General features: G+C 39.1%; 1 protein-coding gene, 2 long non-coding RNA genes and 1 other non-coding gene across 4 annotated transcripts in view; 1 reads left to right on the top strand and 3 right to left on the bottom strand.

Moving 5' to 3' along the window:
* The window catches only part of LOC145459361 (calreticulin-like), a 283,057-nt gene that overhangs the window by 85,592 nt on the left and 175,931 nt on the right, over positions 1–21,534 (bottom strand). The gene's annotated exons all lie outside the window — the stretch shown is intronic.
* Positions 4,352–7,282, top strand: LOC145459074 (uncharacterized). Its single transcript, XR_013921270.1, has 3 exons — positions 4,352–4,655; positions 4,723–4,897; positions 7,069–7,282. It is a non-coding gene; the product is annotated as an uncharacterized LOC145459074 (long non-coding RNA).
* Positions 7,290–8,119, bottom strand: LOC145459073 (uncharacterized). The gene is made up of 2 exons (XR_013921269.1): positions 7,705–8,119; positions 7,290–7,383 (listed from the first exon to the last, which is right to left on the bottom strand). It is a non-coding gene; the product is annotated as an uncharacterized LOC145459073 (long non-coding RNA).
* Positions 19,906–19,977, bottom strand: Trnae-uuc (transfer RNA glutamic acid (anticodon UUC)). Its single transcript has one exon. It is a non-coding gene; the product is annotated as a tRNA-Glu (tRNA).

Raw genomic sequence — 21,534 nt, 5'->3', positions numbered from 1 at the left:
AGCTTCAGTCTCAAAGCATCAGTATATTTAGAGTGCAGCTTAAAGCAATCCCTGAATACTCTGGCATGTTTTGTTAGGAAACCATATTTATCTGGTACATCAAGGCCTTCCTTTCGTAAAGCTTGAGCAAAACGACTAGGAGACCTGCTGGATGTTTTGTCGGATTTTGTGAGACTGAAATGAAAATAGAATTGCCTTAACCAACCCCCATACGGGGACACTAGATTAAAATTACGACCAACCTGAATGACTTTTCAGATCTTTTGGGATTCGTCTTCATATGGACAATTTTTTATATCCAGACCATCACTTTAATATCGAATATAATTGGAATGGAACAATATTCGTCCTGATCAAACAACCCACGATTGACAGATCCCGTCAAAAACATAACAGATGTAAAGCGTTCCATTGTTGGAGCGTTATGTCGTCAGAGTGATCCAGAATACTCACTGAAACTTGAATTAATCCATACTTCCTTCCGAATGCATATTGTGCCATCATAAGTGATAAGTAGATCTCTGGAAAGGTCTTGGATGCCGGCACTGATTGACCTTTTAAAATGATGAATTGCCAGTACTCATTAACGCAACTCACGCGTAACGATAGGTTTATTTCAAATTATTATTTAAACATCGTGTCGGGCCTCGAATTGTATAAATCAACTTCTTTCTCCAATTGTGATCCTATAGGCAGGTTTGAGCAAACTACGACCCGCCGACCGCATGCGCGCACATCAAAGTTCAATAGCTCTTACTATCAATCGTTCTGGATACACAATTGAATCATGTATAAATACTCTCCCTAAAGTCGGGTTAAATTTTTCCTGATTGCCCCTCCTGGCTTATATTTATTAGAACGTACTTACAGTGCCTTGACAAAACTTTTGACTCACAGCAGATACCTACTTAACATAGCCGGACGTGGAGATTTCAGATTGTTCTTATATATAAAACATCTAACCAAATATATTGATGAGGATGATAACATATGCGACATCTTCATATGTCTTATTGTTTATTATTGTAATATGTGCAGAACAACTTTCGCCTAATGATTTAGATGTGCGGTGGCGGTGGGTGGGTCGGGACACGCTGGTACTTTATTCGTTGCCCAGGGGGGCGGTAGCTCAAAAAAGTTTGGGAACCACTGCCCAAAATAAGAGCTATTTTGCGCATAAATATAAAAGTGGGAGTGGTTAGGGAGGGGGGTTCCCACAAGACTTGAACTTCAAGATTTTAACACTTGTTACTACACGGTACACACCTTAACAAACATATTGGTGAGGAAATTTATTGGTAACAATATAGTTCACAGATTTCCATAAGTTTCCCTTACTAATAGTATTTTTTTATTGATGTCGCGATAGCCCGACCTCGCTAGTCGCGACCCATGCATATTGAAAGGTTTCAAATGCTGAACAGCACAGAAAGTGAAACATAAATGACTTCACTCGAACCACGAGTGTGATTTTAGATTGGCAACACGAGCAGGTATATTACTTTTAGTGCTGTACTTGGAAAAGCCTATTCGCTAGTGTATTAGAAAGAATCATTTTTGTATGTGTAATATTTGAAGAGCTTCTTGGCGGTACAGAACTTCAATATACGATAAAATAAGTAGGATTGATATTAAAATGAAAATATTCGGGTTCATTTCAATATGAATATATACTATTCAATTATATGTGTATAATGGTATTTATATTTATAAAATTTGTATATTGAAGTAGCGTAAAGGTAACATGGTTAATATGCATAGAGATGTGCGGAAACTAGAAATCTCCAAGTTTATGTATCAGTTTCACTGCGGTCGTTGCCCCGAATACTTCAATGACTTCTTTACCTCTGAATCAAAAGCGCACAAGTACAACACACGCGCGTCCACGTCGTCCAAATATCATATGATCGACCGAAAAGATCATCGCTCTATCAAATATGCCGGACCTGATGTGTGGAACAGTATCCCGCCGGCCATCCGGCAGTCGACGAACAAGTCCACATTCAAGTCGAAATACAAGCAATTACTACTATAACGCCCTATTTCTTGTCGCTTCCTTTTTCTATACTATCTTCTTTACTTTCATTCAGTGTGCAAGCCTCCTCTTTACATCGCTTAGGCCTTGGTGGGTGTCCGATTCCATAGACAACTCCTAGTCCTGTCGGACCTAGAATTGTTTGAATTTACTTTATATCAACGTTTATGATCATAGGAGTATATTAAAACCAGATTGGTCCTCGGGAAACTGTCCAGGGTATTGCTAAATGAACTTTGAAAAAGGCACATAGGCGCGGCTGGTAATCGCAATTTACGCGTATTGATAGGGAATATTCAAAGTGATAGTTGGACATCGTGTCGGACCTGGAATTGTTTGAATTTACTTTTATATCAACGTTGATGATCATTGGAGTATATTAAAACCAGATTGGTCCTCGGGAAACTGTCCAGGGTATTGCTAAATGAACTTTGAATAAGGCACATAGGCGCGGCTGATAATCGCAATTTACGCGTATTGATAGGGAATATTCAAAGTGATAGTTGGACATCGTGTCGGACTTGGAATTGTTTGAATTTACTTTTATATCAACGTTGATGATCATTGGAGTATATTAAAACCAGATTGGTCCTCGGGAAACTGTCCAGGGTATTGCTAAATGAACTTTGAAAAAGGCACATAGGCGCGGCTGGTAATCGCAATTTACGCGTATTGATAGGGAATATTCAAAGTGATAGTTGGACATCGTGTCGGACCTGGAATTGTTTGAATTTACTTTTATATCAACGTTGATGATCATTGGAGTATATTAAAACCAGATTGGTCCTCGGGAAACTGTCCAGGGTATTGCTAAATGAACTTTGAATAAGGCACATAGGCGCGGCTGGTAATCGCAATTTACGCGTATTGATAGGGAATATTCAAAGTGATAGTTGGACATCGTGTCGGACTTGGAATTGTTTGAATTTACTTTTATATCAACGTTGATGATCATTGGAGTATATTAAAACCAGATTGGTCCTCGGGAAACTGTCCAGGGTATTGCTAAATGAACTTTGAAAAAGGCACATAGGCGCGGCTGGTAATCGCAATTTACGCGTATTGATAGGGAATATTCAAAGTGATAGTTGGACATCGTGTCGGACCTGGAATTGTTTGAATTTACTTTTATATCAACGTTGATGATCATTGGAGTATATTAAAACCAGATTGGTCCTCGGGAAACTGTCCAGGGTATTGCTAAATGAACTTTGAATAAGGCACATAGGCGCGGCTGGTAATCGCAATTTACGCGTATTGATAGGGAATATTCAAAGTGATAGTTGGACATCGTGTCGGACCTGGAATTGTTTGAATTTACTTTTATATCAACGTTGATGATCATTGGAGTATATTAAAACCAGATTGGTCCTCGGGAAACTGTCCAGGGTATTGCTAAATGAACTTTGAAAATGGCACATAGGCGCGGCTGGTAATCGCAATTTACGCGTATTGATAGGGCATATTCAAAGTGATAGTTGGACATCGTGTCGGACCTGGCATTGTTTGAATTTACTTTTATATCAACGTTTATGATCATTGGAGTATATTAAAACCAGATTGGTCCTCGGGAAACTGTCCAGGGTATTGCTAAATGAACTTTGAAAATGGCACATAGGCGCGGCTGGTAATCGCAATTTACGCGTATTGATAGGGCATATTCAAAGTGATAGTTGGACATCGTGTCGGACTTGGAATTGTTTGAATTTACTTTTATATCAACGTTTATGATCATTGGAGTATATTAAAACCAGATTGGTCCTCGGGAAACTGTCCAGGGTATTGCTAAATGAACTTTGAAAAAGGCACATAGGCGCGGCTGGTAATCGCAATTTACGCGTATTGATAGGGCATATTCAAAGTGATAGTTGGACATCGTGTCGTACCTAAAAATGTACAAATTTACCCTTATCTTAAAGTATATAATTAGATGAGTATATTAGAATCAGAGCGGTCCTTGGAAAACGTTCCTGGATGATTTTATCTGAAATTGGAAAAATATGCAGACGCGCTACTCATCAGCGCAATTCATACATGACTTTTTTATCGATGTGTATTTGATTCCTGTTGACTTAAAACGACAGTGCTAATTTATTAAGCTATATCTTAATCGAGAAACTACTTATAATAGTCCTACTATTGTAGATTTAGCACATTTTGTATTTTCATGTTCATGGTGACTCATTTTTTATTTCCGTTTATATGAAAATCGTGCTACGATGATAGCAGTCGCGAACTTATGTTCACACAGGTCGTTTTTTCGGTAAATTCGCCGGAAATTATGGCCAGTTTGAACGCGATTCTCCGTAAGTCTTGATAGTTACGAAACCATGTCTGTGGGGTGTTCCAGTTGTAATATGCTTGTGGGAAACGATGTGGGAGAGGCATATTCGTGAGATGCGGAGAAGTTGGCTCCAACTTTTAGCTATGGGATGTTGCGGATATGCCTTCTCGATGTGTATGGGGCTCTATACTCAATATACCTGTATCAGTAATAGAGCCCGAGCATGTTCCTGGCTTGTATATTATCAACCGAAGCTGAGAGCAGAAACTGAAAGCCAGCAAAGAGGATAAAGTCCTGGAATGAAAAGAACCACTGATCACATCTGCGTACGACAAAGTCAGTTTATCTTTGTGATTGCTTGTATAATGGTTTGGGTAAATCTAATCTTATGTACACTGTACAGAGAAACCAAGGAATTCTAGAAATCCGTGAAAGAAACATTTGGTATACTCTGCGACGAGCTTCGAGACCATAACGAAAAGCAGCCAGCAAATTATACGAACTCAATTTCTCTTGATTGCTGAGTAGCTGTCGCTCTTTGGAGGCTAGCCAATGAAGCCAATCGTTTATAGATCCAGGTAAACATCAGATGTATTTTAAGAAGGCAACTGTCACAAGTTGATTTTAATAAAAATAATTGCTGGTGCCTAGCAGGGCTAGCCACAATGATTCGAGTACTCGAATCTGAATCGAGTATTAACTTTAATGATTCGAGTCGAGTAGTAAAATACTTTTTTCGAGTACTGAAATTATACTGAAAGTTGATTTACTGACGAGAATTATACCGTAGTTTTGATACTATTTTCTACTGAGGAAGCCTTGATTGGCCGTGTCGCAACATACGAGATATAGTACAAAGCTATGAACGTTGCTGGAAATAACACATTTCCGAAGTCATGACCATCCCATAACACTATCATGCAGTGCAATGAAAACGGTATGGTCGAAAAAATACCAAAATATCTTTAATGTGACGGACAATAGGCGTTATGTTCTTTGTGGTGGCATAAAAGGTAGCCTACACATTTGGATTTTGGCATAGTACATTGTGTTGTGATGTCATCATGATGATACTTGACTCGAAGCGTAATAAGTGATTCAGAATCGAATCACTCAGGTACTCGATTTTGCCCAGCCCTAGTGCATAGTAATATTTCTATATTTGTCATGGCGGAATGTCAGCCAGTTTTTGCGTAGCATACCACTAAAAAGGTCAGACAAATTTGGTCATGAATCATTATGTTCGAAAAAGAAGTCTGGAAGACCAATTGTTCTTGCCAAGTAGGCTACTTTCTGTCTCAGAAATAAGACCCAAATTGATGGAAAATAGACTTCTGGAAACTGAGCAGTCAACACAATGACTTGGAATCGGACTCGAGTCATAAAACCATGACTCGAACTCGACGCTCTGCTCGATGAGTTGGACTCGGTGGTGAATTGAAAATGACTCGACTTGAATCTAGTCAAAACTTTTGAAGTGGGATCGACCTGTGACTTGGTTACGACCCTGCTTACTTATTAAGACTGAAATTGCTGAAAATGAGACCAAATTTGTACATTTTTTGTAGTGTAGTCAGGCATGTACAATGTACATCAACCTACTCATTTAGTTAGTTTTAGTTACTAAAACTAAGTAGTTCTAGTTGTGGATTTAAAAAAGTGAATAGTTTCTGGTTCTAGTTGGGGATATTTGAAAGTGAGTAGTTCTAGTTCTAATTGCAGATTTTGAAAAGTTGACAGTTCTAGTTCAGGGCCGGCCAACCCGTGGCCCACATGTGGCCCGAGAGTTAATTTCCGAAATTAGTAGTATTATCAAAAATGGATTGCACAGATTGTGAACTTGCAAGGCCAAGCAAAAATTTGATTAGTCTGGCCGTAACACTTGAGATGTGATGACTGAAATGTCAGTTCCGACGCATTGGTAGATATATGGGCCAGTCACATTTTGGTAGATCTTCGTACACTACAATAAAGCAGAATACTTTGCGATAGATTTATCAAAAGTAAAAATTTTCTACACGCTTATCGCAACATCTTGTCACTCGATTTCTTGCTTTTAATATTGTTACCCCTTTGTGAAAATGAAAGAACGCCTAATGTATCAGATTGAGTCTAACTATATATATTTGCGACCTCCCGTTTGTGCTCGCAGAAAGACCCTCGACTATGAAACCTAGGCACAAAATGATTGACGCATGTTGGACGAAGCTTTCGATACCGATATGTCCAGGTGCCGAATAGTCCAGTCCTTGCAAACTGAGCCTAGCGATATACAGCAGGCTTGCAATATAGTCAAGTGACAATATTATTAATTTATCAACTTCCAAAATTTTTCACACTTGGCGCGGCTAGTGGCCCGCAGAATAGTTCGTCAATCGAATGTGGCCCTTGGCTGAAAAGTTTGGCCACCCCTGTTCTAGTTGCTAGTTTGAAAAATTGAGTAGTTCTAGTTGAAGTTGCGCATTTTGAAATTCCAGTACTTTGCACAAGTCTGAGTGTTGTGGAGGGATAAAAAATTACCACAGCAACATTTGTACCAAACATGCATTTGCTGCATTCAAGTTTTCAGATTGGGAGCCAGAGGGTTCCGTACTAGCCTACATAACTGATGAGGCAGCCTATCCCTTTCAGCCCCGGCTCATGAAGCCTTTTCCCTGAAAAACAAACAGAGCAGGAGCTAAAGCTAATTTCAAATATGTAATATAAATTTCCTTTCTGCTGCCCTTAAAATTCACAATTGCTTTTTCAGAAACTTAGCAAAGCACACATGAAGGTTGAAAGATTTTGGTCGACTGAAGGCGCGGTGTTCGGCTTTGCTCAGAAACTGCAATCCGCTAAGGCCAGAATGATACAGAGGATGGTATACGCAATGAAGACAAGACGTGGTGGTGATCCAAGTATCGCTGGCCCAGACGTCGGAAATGCCTTGTGTGACTTTCTCAATAAACAATGCTCTTGCTTAACCAGATGTGTTTGTGCTGTTTCATTTTATTCATGAGAGAAACTATAACTTCATGCACACTTGCACAGTTCCACCTTTTTCATCAGTATCCTCCATCTAGACCTGCGAAAAGATCAGATTAAGTGACACTTGCATAACAAAGGAATTACTTGGTTGTAACAAGAAAATGAAGGCATAGGTGAAAACCAAATTATGGCTTGGATGATGTACGATGGTTTACCAGCCCGTTGGTTCAATTTTGGTTAGTGATTCAGAGCTAAGGACATCATTCTCTGCTGTGCTGACAACTATCAAAGCAGATGTTACTAAATCCCCTTTTCAGTAGGCGTATATGACGGTGACTAACCTACGCACAACATATGGTAAGGGTCAAGATCACCTATCAAATTAGTGTTGAAGTCCTTAAGTTTTCAGGCAACTCACCCAATGCTGCATCATTTGGAGATGGTGTTCTACCTTTTTAGCCGTGCTCTGTTTACAAAACCACAGAAAAAAGAAGCTGAATAGTAGTCAGTGACTACGTATTGTGAGCATACAGAATATAAATCCAAGAATAATGCATTCCCAACACCATTACACAAGAAGATCAAAATGCCGCAAGTAGCTGACCTCGAAATACAAGCAGCCTGAATGAACAGCGCGTTACCGTAACTAAAAGTTTGATTGACAGCGTTCCGGGAACCCAGCTGCGCCATTCGTGTTCATACTCAATCGGTCCCGTAAAAATCTCCGAAAATAAGCGCGTTCATACCGCCCCGAAAAACCAGTGTTATGTTCACATAGAGGGGTTCCGGTAAACATTTTTGGGAAATGTTATTCCCGGAACCCCGGTATGAAAAGGGCCCAGGACCGTTTCCCGAGGACCACTCTGATTTTAATAAACTCATCTAAGATTCTATACCGTGAGATAAATAAAATTTAAATCTTTCTAGGTCCGACACGATGTCCAACTATCACTTTGAAATTGGCCATCAATACGCTTATATTGCTATTATCAGCCGCGCGTATGTACCGTTTTCAAAGGTAATTTAACGTCACCCAGAACAGTTTCCCGATGACCACTCTGATTTTATACACTCATCTGATTCCATACCGTGAAATAAAAGTAAATTAAAATCTTGCTAGGTTAGACACGATGTCCAACAGAGTTGGATCAATTGTAATTTGTAATTGTAATTGAATGTAATTACATTTTTCAATGTAATTGTAATGTAATTGTAATTGAAGCATTTTTATTTTGTGTAATTGTAATTGTAATTTGACAAATATTTTGCTCAATTACAATTTCAATTACATTAAATTGCTATTGAGACCTGACAAGCACAACATAAAATAATTGACTTAAATGCATTCTCTTTAAATGTCGACAAGGAATTTGATGGATCCATTTGCGGAAGCCCTTGACTGCGCCCTTGCGGGCGAAGTTTTTTTTTAATTTTTACCGCTATGCTGGCCTCGGCTGCCATTGTATACAATGCACGATTTTCATTTTTGCTCACGAGCGCCGCCATTATGGTCAACGGATGGCGGCCGGTGAATAGTGCTTCATGCGCGCAGATGGCAGTTTTGGAGTTGGTTTCGTTATTTATCTCCGTGGATTGTCGATTTGATGCTGTTCAGAGTATCGATGCTAAATTAAGATAAATAACACGTTCAGTATTAGCATGGAATCTTTTTGAGCGAAAAACTGCCTATTTTCAGTCGTTTTACGAAGTCATTAGGTACTGGTTTGTGTTGTGACAACTCGTTACTCACGAGAACGAGAAGCCGAGAACGTGGCATATTAACTTAACCTCTCCTAAGATATAGTGCACATATATTTGTAAATAGATGGTCGTGTATTTACGTAATTAGAATTAGTTAATTTAATTTATTCGTGTAATACAGTTTATGTTTGATACCGTATGGACATGTTGGTTTCTTGCTAAGAACTTTTACAGTAAACAACCTATTATATTGCCTGTGACTGTGAGATACCAGACATGAATGGAGATGCGGGATCGTGGACTGTGACAGGAAGATCACACTATCATTGTTGTTGTTCTGAAATGCAACAACGACTCAAGAAAGACCATGAATCTATCTTTTCACCGGAAGAAATGGATATAAAAAATTTGACGTGAAGTCGGGCCGAATTTTAAAGTGAGTCAATTACCATAAGTGTTTCAATCAGATTATACTATTTCATTTTCTTTTGTGATAACGCAGGGTTGTAACCAAGGCACAAGGCTCTGAGTCACAAGTCAATCTCCATTTTATAGTTTTGACTCGAGTCAATTCGAGTCATTTTTAATTCACCGAGTCAAGTCCCAGTCCAAGTCATAGAGCAGAGGGTCGAGTCCGAGTCATGGTATTATGACTCGAGTCCGAGTTCAAGTCATTATTTTGACTGTTCAGTTTCCAGTTTAAGTCTCGTTCAACCCACTTTTTAACTATGTTTAGTGATATCTAATGGTTTGCATTTATAATATACTAATTTTCCTCACATTTAGCAATTTCTGGTCGCATTTTCAAGTATCAGAACCAAATCCCAATGGTGTGGTTACTTTACTATTCTTCGAAATTAACATGAACTGTTGGCCTTGGCCGTCCGAGTCTCGAGTCATATGAGTTGGTTCGAGTAATGCGCAATGACTCGAGTCCAAGTCGAGTCAATACACAAATTGACTCTAGTCGAGTCGAATCATTTCCGTATTTTCAGAAAATGACTCGAGTCAAGTCGAGTCATCAGAAAGTCATGACTCGGGTCTGACTCTAGTCGAGTCATTACAACCCTGTGATAACATTGCTATTGACTTTTGTCTAGATAACTGGAAATACACGTGTTTGAAGGGAACATTTTAATGACGAGGATTTTGTCTTGCAGACGTCACTATTCGAAAATTGGAGCAGTTCCTGGGATATTCAAGTGGATGAAGTCGGCACCATCAAGAAGGGTGTTGCACATGCATCAGAGGTGAGATCAATGTAAACTGACATGATATGATGCTACAAATTACTTTCAATTCTTAAAAATGACTGGTACATTTTGCGAACTCGGCACATATATCAATTGGGTGGAAGGGAGAGTCCAATCACTACATGATACTGCCTTTCCAACAATATGTAGACTAGAGTGCATTGCAGCCAAAAATATAACTTGCACAACTCATTGAAAAATGTCCAAGGAGTGCTTGGCCATTCTAGAATCTTGTAAAAGTATTACTGGTTATTATGATTAGTGCAGCAAAATCCAGAGCTCAATCCCAATCTGTTGTATCACTTGAACTGCGACAAACATTATGACCGAACATTATTAGTGATATTAGTGTGCGGCAAGCTAACAGACATTTTATCCAATTCGGCTCATTTGTGATTGTTTACTTTTAATTATTTTCTGCACTTGGTTATGCCACCAACATTAATTATTTAGTAAAAGGTACTCTATTACTTGAAAAACGTAGATGTACTTGAATAACTGCCATTTTTAGTTGATCGTAAATATACCGTAACTATGAATGTTTTCATTTCTGTCGGCATGTTATTAATGCATCTAACTGTATTTGTAGTGGACATCATACTCCAGAAGAAATTCCTGGTCCAAGTAGCAACAATCAGATTTCATATCTACAACAGCCATTGCTGGATCACACGTATTGTGAAGAAGATTTTTCCCCTCTTCGAAAAGTCATCTAAAGCAAAGGGAATAATTCGGGATTCAAGTAGCGAGCTGGAGAAGCTGATTTTGTGCACGATTCAAGGCATCTGATGATATATGTTTCTGTATTACTCTGGATTTTCAAGTTATGGATTGGTTTTGAAGTTTTTTGATATAGTCTCATCAACAGCTGCAACTGTTCCACTTTGATCAGCTGTTAAAAATGATGTCAGAAGTGGTATATTGAAGAATTTCAATGTAAAGGCAAATTCAAAAACTTTGCCATTGCAAGACGAACTGTTTTTATTTCTTTTGTCGGATTCACCAAGGCTTTGGAGTGAAAGACCTTTGGTGTTCGATTCAACTTGTCCACTGCATCCGTTAGGTTATCGATAACTTGTGCAAATTTTTCAGATTTTACTCTTGGGAAATCGGTAATTTGGGTGAGTAGAGAGAAAATTAGAGAACATATGCCCGATCCTTCAGATGAGGAAATTATAGTAGCACACATGTTAATAATAGACTGACACTGTGAATAACGAGTGCAGATACCATCATGCTTGTTTCTTCAGAGTGAACTTTTTTATTACTATAAGAACTATGTAACTTGTAAATGCTTGATTGGTATCACGCCACATGGCCATAGTGGCTACATACACACAAGTCAAGTCTGCTTTATATTGCTAACCCATTCATTTTTTATCTGCTCAATAAACAAAGAAATAACATTCAACTGTTCTGTTGGGTATTATATATTGACAAATTATCAGATATATTGACAATTTGTCCGCTATTTGCTAGGAGCTAGCCAGCCAAAGCTATCCGGGACACAACTGGGAGTTAGCTAGCGGCTTGGTGGATGTGTCCACCGTGGAGAACTACGTTTAAACCCAGTTTAAATGAATGATCTCCGGGTCGCCATGACGCTTTCATATCCCGCAAATGAGCAAGGTGTCCATGACAGTTCTAGCTTTTTCATCAGATTTCGAAATATCCTTGTCGATCATCGATGGTCCGTGGCGTTGTGGCTGGTCGATGAGGCACATCTGCACCTGGAACATGAAAAACTGCAGCAGTGTATGGTGCACTCGACAATCATCGGACTGGGGCAGTGCAACTGGAAACATTGCAAGGACAGCAATTTGTAGTCATATTGTAAAGCTTCGTATTTGTTTATTACTAAAAAATTTGTTGACAAGTTATTTGATTTTAGTTTCTAGCACAATATTTTGTTTTGACAATATGCAATATCAAGCATTGACCCCAACAACACTGTTCTGATACTGACATGCTCAAACTCATCAGGATCTCTGATGATACTTGCGAAGTCACGAAGTCTACTTCTCAAAGCCAGTTAGGAGCCTATAATTTGAGTGCTTGAATAAATCTACCAAGGACCTCTGCTAGTATAAATTACAACTTGCCTCTAAAATCTCTTATGTAAGATTCAGCGGATAATTTATAGCCTTTGCTATTTCCATTACCTCCCGATTCACTGGCAATCCTGTCTACGTCGGCAAAACTGAACTCTGGTAGACCCGTCAACAACTCAGAAAATACAAGCTCCATACATTGCTGTGAAAATTGTTACTGTTACTAGTGACATCAGAAGACTAAGTCAGCAGCAGTTCAGTTAAAGCAAAAATACAGTCACACGCTAAGGCTTCTCAAACAGCTATAATGAAGAAGTAGGGTCAGGATTTCGCTAGCAACGACATGAAATCAGGCATTAGTAGTGTTGCAATAACCAACAACTCATGCATTCGCAGTAACGAGTCGCCATAAAGGAAAAACAACTGCAATATTTCTGCACACAATGGTAGCCTTATGGAGGCAAAATTATGACCGCCATCCGTCCACAGGGGGCGCTAAAGCGGTGAGAATCGTCCATTATTAGCTTACTAACCAACGGATGGATTCTCAACACGTGACTCACGATTGAATACGCCGAGAAGCGAACTGCTGAGCCGGCTAAAAGCAGCAGAATTGATAGTCCCATAGCTGGCGATCCAAGCGTCGAAATTTGATATGTATGGTCCTAATCGGAAGCTAGTGTCGCACTGATTCCGCAATAAAAGTATATTTCCAGGCAATGGTACCATCCCAAAATAGTCGTGAAAGTCTGGGAATCGGCATTGTTCTGAACAATCGCTGGGCGTAATTGGTCATTGTTGTGGTCATGCTGCTGCGGCGCTCTCACTTTTCAAAACAGTCGGCCTTAAACGGCTATTTTGGAGCAGTTACATTGCCCTGACGAGATTTTAATTTGTATTTTCGGAATTAGTGCATCGATAGCGTACGATAAAGACCAGATGCATCAAATTTAGACGCTTGGATCGCTAGCTCTAGGACTACAAGGTTTGCTCCTTTTAGCCGGCTCTGCAGTACGTTTGTTGGTGCATTCATCCGTGACTCACATCTTGCGCATCTATCCGTGGGTTGGCAATCTACAATACGATTTCAGATCACGATGCTGCATCGTTACTTCGTCGGGATAACTAACCAGATCACTGGATATTATTTAACGTCTTATCTGACAAAGCACGGTTTTGTTTTTACTCCTCATCCTAATTCCTACGTCCCTCGATAAAAATAATATTATTTCTTTAATTATATACTATATACGCAAATCCAACACGTGCATATATTATAATACTTTTTTCAACGACATACTGCATATAGTTCGAAAACGTTTTTACTTTTTAATAATTAACGGGTATTTGCGCATCATGAATGAAACATCAATACTTGAATTGTTGTTAATTACGACGCTACGGTTGTCAAGGAGCACGGTTGAATTTATGATTATTCAATTACATGTTCAATAGCAGCAATTGTAATTGTAATTGTAATGTAATTGAAGCATGCAAGGAGTAATTGTAATTGTAATTTGATATTTTTAGCGTGGAGTAATTGTAATTGTAATGTAATTGAAACATGCATGAAAGTAATTGTAATTGTAATTGTAATATTGAACTGAAATAATGTAATTGATCCAACTCTGGTACATACCCGCTGCTGGTATTCGTAATTTACGCGTAGGCAGCAGACAGGCAAAACGTTTACTTATGTAGCCTACTTTGAAAATGTAGAAATACTTCGTTCCTGACCACCACTAACTAAATGTTATGAGTAGAGCGATTTTTTAACCTTAAAAACGGAAGATTTTGACCTAAAAAAATCATAATTTTCACATTTTGACTCTAAAAACCTTGATCTTGACCGAATTTGACCTAGCGTATGCAAATTAGGTGTTTACCAGGGTTGTAACCAAGTCACATGGTTCCGAGTCACGAGTCAATCTTACTATTGTGGTATTGACTCGAGTCAAGTCGAGTCATTTTCAATTCATCACCGAGTCGAGTCCGAGTCCAAGTCACCGTTTAAAGGGTCAAGTCCGAGTCAAAGTGTTATGACTCGAGTCCGAGTCCAAGTCACTGCATTAAAGTCATGTTCAACTCATGTTTTCAATCCTGAATTAGCTTATAGAGAATCAACGAATTCACGTCTACATAATATCTGATATAGAACCAACGAATTCCCGTCTAGATACCAGCTGATAGAGAATCAACAGATGCATGTTTATGTAGAGGTACAGTTTTTCTTTCACATTATCAGGTGGTTGACTAAAAAAAGGTCAGCTTTCCTGCTCAGCTCCCGAAATAGCCGCCGGAGCGTTACTACTATGAATGAAAATTTTGGATTAATTACAAATAGAGATTTTCGAATTTTACCGACTACCTCATGATAATGTTATTGTGTAAAAATATGATTCATAGCAAAATTGGCTCGATTCCAACTAGAAAAAGCGAATTTATTAGAGTAGAATATTTTGGATGTGACAAAATAGTCGGCTTACTACTAGTATGTAATTATATTATATGAAAGAATTTCTCACTAAAAACACTCCATTTATTTTCGAAAATAAAATTTTCTCCTCTCATATCATTGATTCAACTTTTAAAAATTAACCCAGATTCAGAGTTCTTTTTATGCAACATAACAATTTTATCAAGTAGCCACCCAGTAAAATAAAAAAAGAAGTTATTTTTGAACAGCCCTGTTGTACAAACATCACACAACATTAGCCATTCGTTATTACTCACGTGCACAATGCACATACCTAACAATCGTCAAATGGACGGAGGGGATTGTGTGTTTTCACAGACAGCAGATCAAATCATTGAGTTACACTTCAAAAATACACTACAAAAACACTATATGTTATAGCGGCATGGCCTTGGAATAAATCCACATCTACCGAATTCACGTTCCACTGGTGCACTAGATACAGGAATTGACAAGCATTTTGAACCACATTGAAGAGCATCGGATACTCATTCTTTCTAGTCGCCCAAAAATGCAAAGAATCATCGCCTTCAAATCTACACATGAGCATATCAGTCTCTTCCAAGTACTTGACCATCTGAGTCATTTCATTGGCTCTAAGTGAACTTTGCTTCGATTGTTTGTATAATTGAAAAGTCTTGAGTTCTTTGATTGCGGAGGATCTATTACGGTCTTCATCATAGGATGATTTTGTACAATGCATTGCTACTATATGTACCATTGTCTGTTGTTTTTACGGCGGCATATCTGATATCAGACGAGTGCAACGAAAGCAGTGGCGAGAAATATCGATGTCGGTAGAATTCGTCAGATGCGTTGATCTATAGCCATTACGATTCGCAAATTTCTTCATCTTCAAGTCATATACAATAAGCCGAGTCAATGACTTGGGTCGAGTCACGCGTAATGACTCGAGTACAAGTCGAGTCAATCCAGATATTGACTCGAGTCGAGTCGAGTCATTTTCCAATTTCAAGAAAATGACTCGAGTCAAGTCGAGTCACAAAAAAATCGTGACTCGAGTCTGACTCGAGTCGAGTCATGACTAGAGTCATTACAACCCTGGTGTTTACCCACATGATGTTAGAATTGTAATACTCATCTTCATTTCTGGTCGGAACTGTCTGTCCTTACGAAGTAGTTTGGCCTGAAACATAACTTTTTTGCCACAAAAACTGACAAATTTTTACATGAGAAAAACTTCATTTTAATGAAAACTGGCCTTATGAGGAATTCCAATAGTTACATTCTTACATTACGCATTATGTTTGAAATAATTAAAAAAAATTTGTAGCATTAAAAAAAATTTGTAGTTCGGTACAACGAAAGATACTTTCCTACATTCACGTGTAGAAAGAGTCTGTCCCCTTACTAAATAGCTTGCCAAGAATGAAGTAAGAACGTTCAACAGCAGTAGTTTTTGGCTGACAACACTGAAGTTGTGCGTACACTGCTGGTAACAAAGCGTGTTGCTTCAGTCTGGCAATGGTGTCTACATCACAATTTTCATCATGCGCTTCTTGATATAAGAACCATACTTGCCTCAGTTGAGATATTGCGGTACGTTGAGCATAACACCATGTTTCATTTGAATGTTTATGATTCACAACGAGCAGACAATGGGCCATCTAAAACGGTAAGCCTATGCTACAAGTTGCCAAATGTCAAATGATAATTCCCCCGACAGTGCAAAATCTACGATACAAACGAAATGCAGGTTGCAAAAAAGTTTTGACACTTTTTGACCTAACGCTACAACTTTTTTTGACATGTAAAAAAAATCGCCATAGTTATGAGATACAAGATACGAAGAATATAAACAAGAAGGTGTCTAATCGTGGATACGCCCCAACATACTCCATCAATCAGATATCTTAATAATACATGGGCCTACTCTTCTTGGCCTACCGGTACTTTCGTAATGTCAAGCATGTCAGTGGTATTGGCGGGCTAGCGGTCATGTTCTCTATTATTCATCTTGTATTGTGAACATATCGTAATTTAATTATCAAATATATCTTCATTTCGTTCATCCATCTTCAAGTTATCAACTTGAGGTTGAATCATTCTTTTTCTGGGCTTGTTGGATATCATACAGCGCCCTGAGTCAATCCCAAGAGAAATTACGCATCTGGTACACGAGTATGTTAAATTAGGAAGTTGAACGATTAGAAAAGATTGCAACAGCACCGTCGAAATAAGAGTGCGTGCTTATTTTCTACGGCGGCTGAGCCCGCAACTCGCGACAAAGTTGGATTTTTTCAACTTTGTCGGCGAGTTGCGTAGCCCGCTCGCCGACGCTTTGTTGCGTAGTCTGGCGACGCGGTGTGCATGGTTTTGTCACAGACAGGCGCGATTCTCTCGTTTTGTCGTGTCGCGAGAGCCAGTGTGCAGCAGCCTTTACCATACGTCCTCTATTAAGAGGATTTGTCCTCTTTTTAGACTTTTTTGAAAGTGTCCTCGGAGGACGCCCTTTTGTCCTCTTTTTTGAGATTTTGTCCTCTTTTTTGAAAATTTAGGTCAGATTTAGAGCAAATTGCGAGTGATATGCCGTAAATAAGGACAGAAGTGACGCTCCGGCGGGTATTTCGGAGTGAAAAACGGTGATTTTAGCTCTGGCCGGAAAGATGACCTTTTTTTTTTTTTTTAGTCAACCACCTAGCAATGCGGAAAGAAAACGGTATTAGTCAACCGATGCGGGATGAAGATAGGTCTGTCAGTCTGCGATTGTATACGGCAAGTCCGTGGTCTACGGATATCAGCTTACAGTATATACTTAACTGGCAGTAGCTGACACTAACGTCCTGTGTAGTTCTTGACTGTAGTTCAATAGACACAAACAATTGCCTTTTCCAGATATATTGTACGGACGGTTATATCAATTCGGGTATAAGCAGTAAGTTAGCGTACATGAGTCTCGCTGAGTCAATCTTTGATATGCACTGGGTTATAACTATGCGATAAGTCACGTGATGTAGTATTATACCATGACAGATATAGGAGAGACAAGGGGCCAGAGCTCCACACCGATCACAAAGTGGGAAAAATTCACCGGTTTTGGAGAATTCTTCTCCTGTTTTCCAAGTCTCAAATTTCTGAAAAAGTGTCCTCTTTTTAGATTTCCAAAATATGGTAAGCCTAGATATGAGCCTTAATCGAAGCGCCAAAGTATGATGGTTAGTCAGAGACCCAAGGTAGTTTTGGTATGGTTGCTCGCTTACATCTTATTCATTTTCAGAAATTCCTCAATCTTCTGTCTGTGTCAACTGATCTCTGCATATGAACGCCGAAAACCACGCATCTTTGTCATCCATCAGTCGGTTCTTGTGAAATATATGTGCTTAAGATAACTTGCATAATCAGATGGATATGTTTAAGTTACAATTCATACTTCCGGATTGAGTAAACTATAGCACTTGTACTTGAATAATTGTTTCTGCATAAATGGCATTAGGTGACTCCATTTACGCATTTATATAGCATAAATGTTTTGTCCAAAACTGTGCAGCACAGAGCATTAATTTGGTCAGATTAGTTCAAAAAAGTATTGCAATTTGATCATTATGATTGTATCATACAATTTATAGATATGCTTATTGAAATATCCTCATACAACTTGCAACTCTGAGTATGCCTCTAGTCTCACTCAACTATTTTGCTGACTAGTTGCAATATCTCTTGAATAGGCTATATTTAATAAAGCCAATACAAACCCTGACTGGTGCTTGATCCAGTGCTATCACAATATAGTGCAGGTAACTATAAGTGGTTCTAGTTGGAAGCTTTTCACTTGGAAGTCTTGTTCGTATGACTATGGAAAATGTCAAGAAGATCTACCGCTGGACCTGCAATTAGAGATCCCCTCTCATTTCTCAAGTGATGCGAATGAAAAGATTGACAGGATTCGCAACTTGTTTCTGATTCGTATATGTGTCATTGTACAATATTCGAAAAGAATTTCAGTCATTGGCGTTGTTTTGCGATAACGCAATATGGCATTTCCCAGACCGGGAATCAAACCCGGGCCGCCTGCGTGAGAGCCAGGAATCCTGACCCCTAGACCATATTGGATTACAATGAACACGTGACAAGATGGAATTCGTAATTAAATAGGTTTAAAATACACTAAAAACTATTGACAGGATTCGCAGCTTGTTTCTGATTCGGATACGTGTCATTGTACAATATTCGGAAATAATTTCAGTCATTGGCGTTGTTTCGCAATAAAGCAAAATGGCTTTTCCCAGACCGGGAATCGAGCCCGGACCGCCTATGTGAAAGCCAGGAACCCCTAGACCATCTCGGATAACGATAAACACGTGGCAATGCCGAATTGATAATTGTATTGGTTTAAAATACACTACAGAATATTAACAGGATTCGCAGTATATTGCTGATTCGAATACGTGTCATCAAACATTGTTCGGAAAGAATTTTAGTCATTGATGTTGATGGCGATAACGCAAAATGGCATTTCCAAGACCGGGAATCGAACCTGGGCCATCTGGGTGAGAGCCAGGATCACGTGGTAATATCGAATTCATTATTGCATATTTGTTTGAATATATTACAAAATATGGACATGATTTACAGTTTGTTTCTGAATCGGACATGTATATGCGCCATTGTACATTGTTCGAAAATAATTTTAGTCATTGGCGTTGCTTCGTTATAAAGCAAAATGGCATTTCCAAGACCGGGAATTGAACCTGGGCCACCTGGATGAAAGCTAGGATCGCGTGGCAATATTGAATTCATTATTGCATATTTGTTTGAAATACATTACAAAATATTGACAGGATTCACAGTATGTTTCTGATTTGGATATGTGCCATCGTACACTGTTCGAAAATAATTTTAGTCATTGGCGATGTTTCGCGATAACGCAAAGTGGCATTTCCCAAACCGGGAATCAAACCCGGGCCGCCTGGGTGAAAGCCAGGAAACCTGACCCCTAGACCAGCTAGGATTACAATAAACACGTGACAATATGGAATTCGTAATTATATTGGTTTGAAATAAACTAAAAAATATTTACAGGATTCGCAGCTAGTTTCTGATTCGTATATGTGTCATTGTACAATATTCGAAAATAATTTTAGTCATTGGCGTTCTTTAGCGATAACGCAATATTGCTTTTCCCAGACCGGGAATCGAACCCGGGCCGCCTGGGTGAAAGCCAGGAATCCCGACCCCTAGACCATCTGGGATTACAATAAACACGTGACAAGATGGAATTTGTAATTATATAGGTTAAAAATACACTATAAATATTGACAGGATTCGCAGCTTCTTTCTGATTCGGATACGTGTCATTGTACAATATTCGGAAAGAAATTCAGTCATTGGCGTGTTTTCGCGATAACGCAAAATGGCTTTTACCAGACCGGGAATCGAGCCCGGGCCGCCTTGGAGAAAGCCAGGAAACCCTAGACCAGTGCTTTTCAACCTTTTTGTGCTCCGTTCGCACTTTTTTGTGAAATAAATTTCATTCGCACAAACTAATCGAAAATCGTCGTAGACGAAGATAGGCCTACTTAACAAGATTTTGTTCAAATGGGCAACCAATTGGCTAATATGTAGCTTAAGCTACCAAGTGCCTCAATAAAAAGTCAACTTTTTTCGCTCGTTTTGCTTCCAATTATTTCACTAAAACCCTTCTCGGCCAGACAATGTTGTTAGGAATTTGTACAAAAACGTCTACTAGCGCTTGGATGGCCAGGTCTTAAAAATCTGTTCTGCACTCCTATCCAAAATACACACCCAAAATACAGCGTATTTTTCGCCAGTGAAAAATGCTTGCTGGCAGAAATCGTATTTGAGAACTGACGCAAAGGTCCCGCGAGGCTCCAGTTTGACGAAACGATAAAATCCCACATGATTGTGTTGAGGATTTTGCTTTATTTCTTTGGAACATAAGGTGCAAAACGATCAAGAGAGTAGGCACATTAGAGCTCGCTACCCGATGATACGTTGCCCCAACTTCAGTCTCGCGAGTTTATGAGAAGAGCAAATAACTCACGATAGGCCTAATGTGTAATCTACTCTTCAGCTCAATCTAACTTGAGAATTCATGACAGTTTAAAGGGGCACTGCACTCTAAAAATGATGTGGTCTCAAATTGAAGGGCAATACGAAAGTAAAATTTTGGCCGCAGCCGTTTCTTCAGAACGCCACCGTAATGGAGCTGTAATGTAATGAAATTTCAACAGATGCATCACGCTCCAGCATTCACGCAGATATCGAACTTTACATAGTTGTCAGCCGCTGTTATGAAGGAAATAGAATACACTAGGCCCGATCTTGACATAAATCTCCTGACTGGACATCTTCCGTTGAGCGCGGTATCTAAACCACCTTGGCGTGTACGACATATTTCCTTCATAACATCGGCTGACAACTATATACAGTTCGTTCTTCGCGTGACTGCTGGAGCTTGATGCATCTGTGGAAATTTCAAAACATTACAGCTCCATTACGATGGCATTCTGAAGAAACGGCTGGGGCCAAAATTTTTCTTTCGTTTTGCCCTTCAATTTGAGACCCCATCATTTTTAGAGTGCATTGCCCCTTTAATAACGGTAAAGCAGCTTTTAGACTGCCACCAAAATCTGCGTTTTTGTGACATCTCGCGACCCGAGCCCCCCCCCCATGAGAAGGAATTTATTTTTAATATTACAGTTGTATGCTACGAACAGTTATTACGAAAATATGATGATTGTTTAGCGAAAGAAAGCAGAAAGTCAATTTGCAGTCATTTTTCCAGC

This window comes from Botryllus schlosseri, chromosome 16 (assembly GCF_051294905.1).
Source record: "Botryllus schlosseri isolate E-star chromosome 16, Bs_hap1, whole genome shotgun sequence".
NCBI classification, from domain to species: domain Eukaryota; kingdom Metazoa; phylum Chordata; class Ascidiacea; order Stolidobranchia; family Styelidae; genus Botryllus; species Botryllus schlosseri.
The sequence above is the reverse complement of the archived record's forward strand: the minus strand, read 5'-3'. Positions and strand labels throughout refer to the sequence as shown.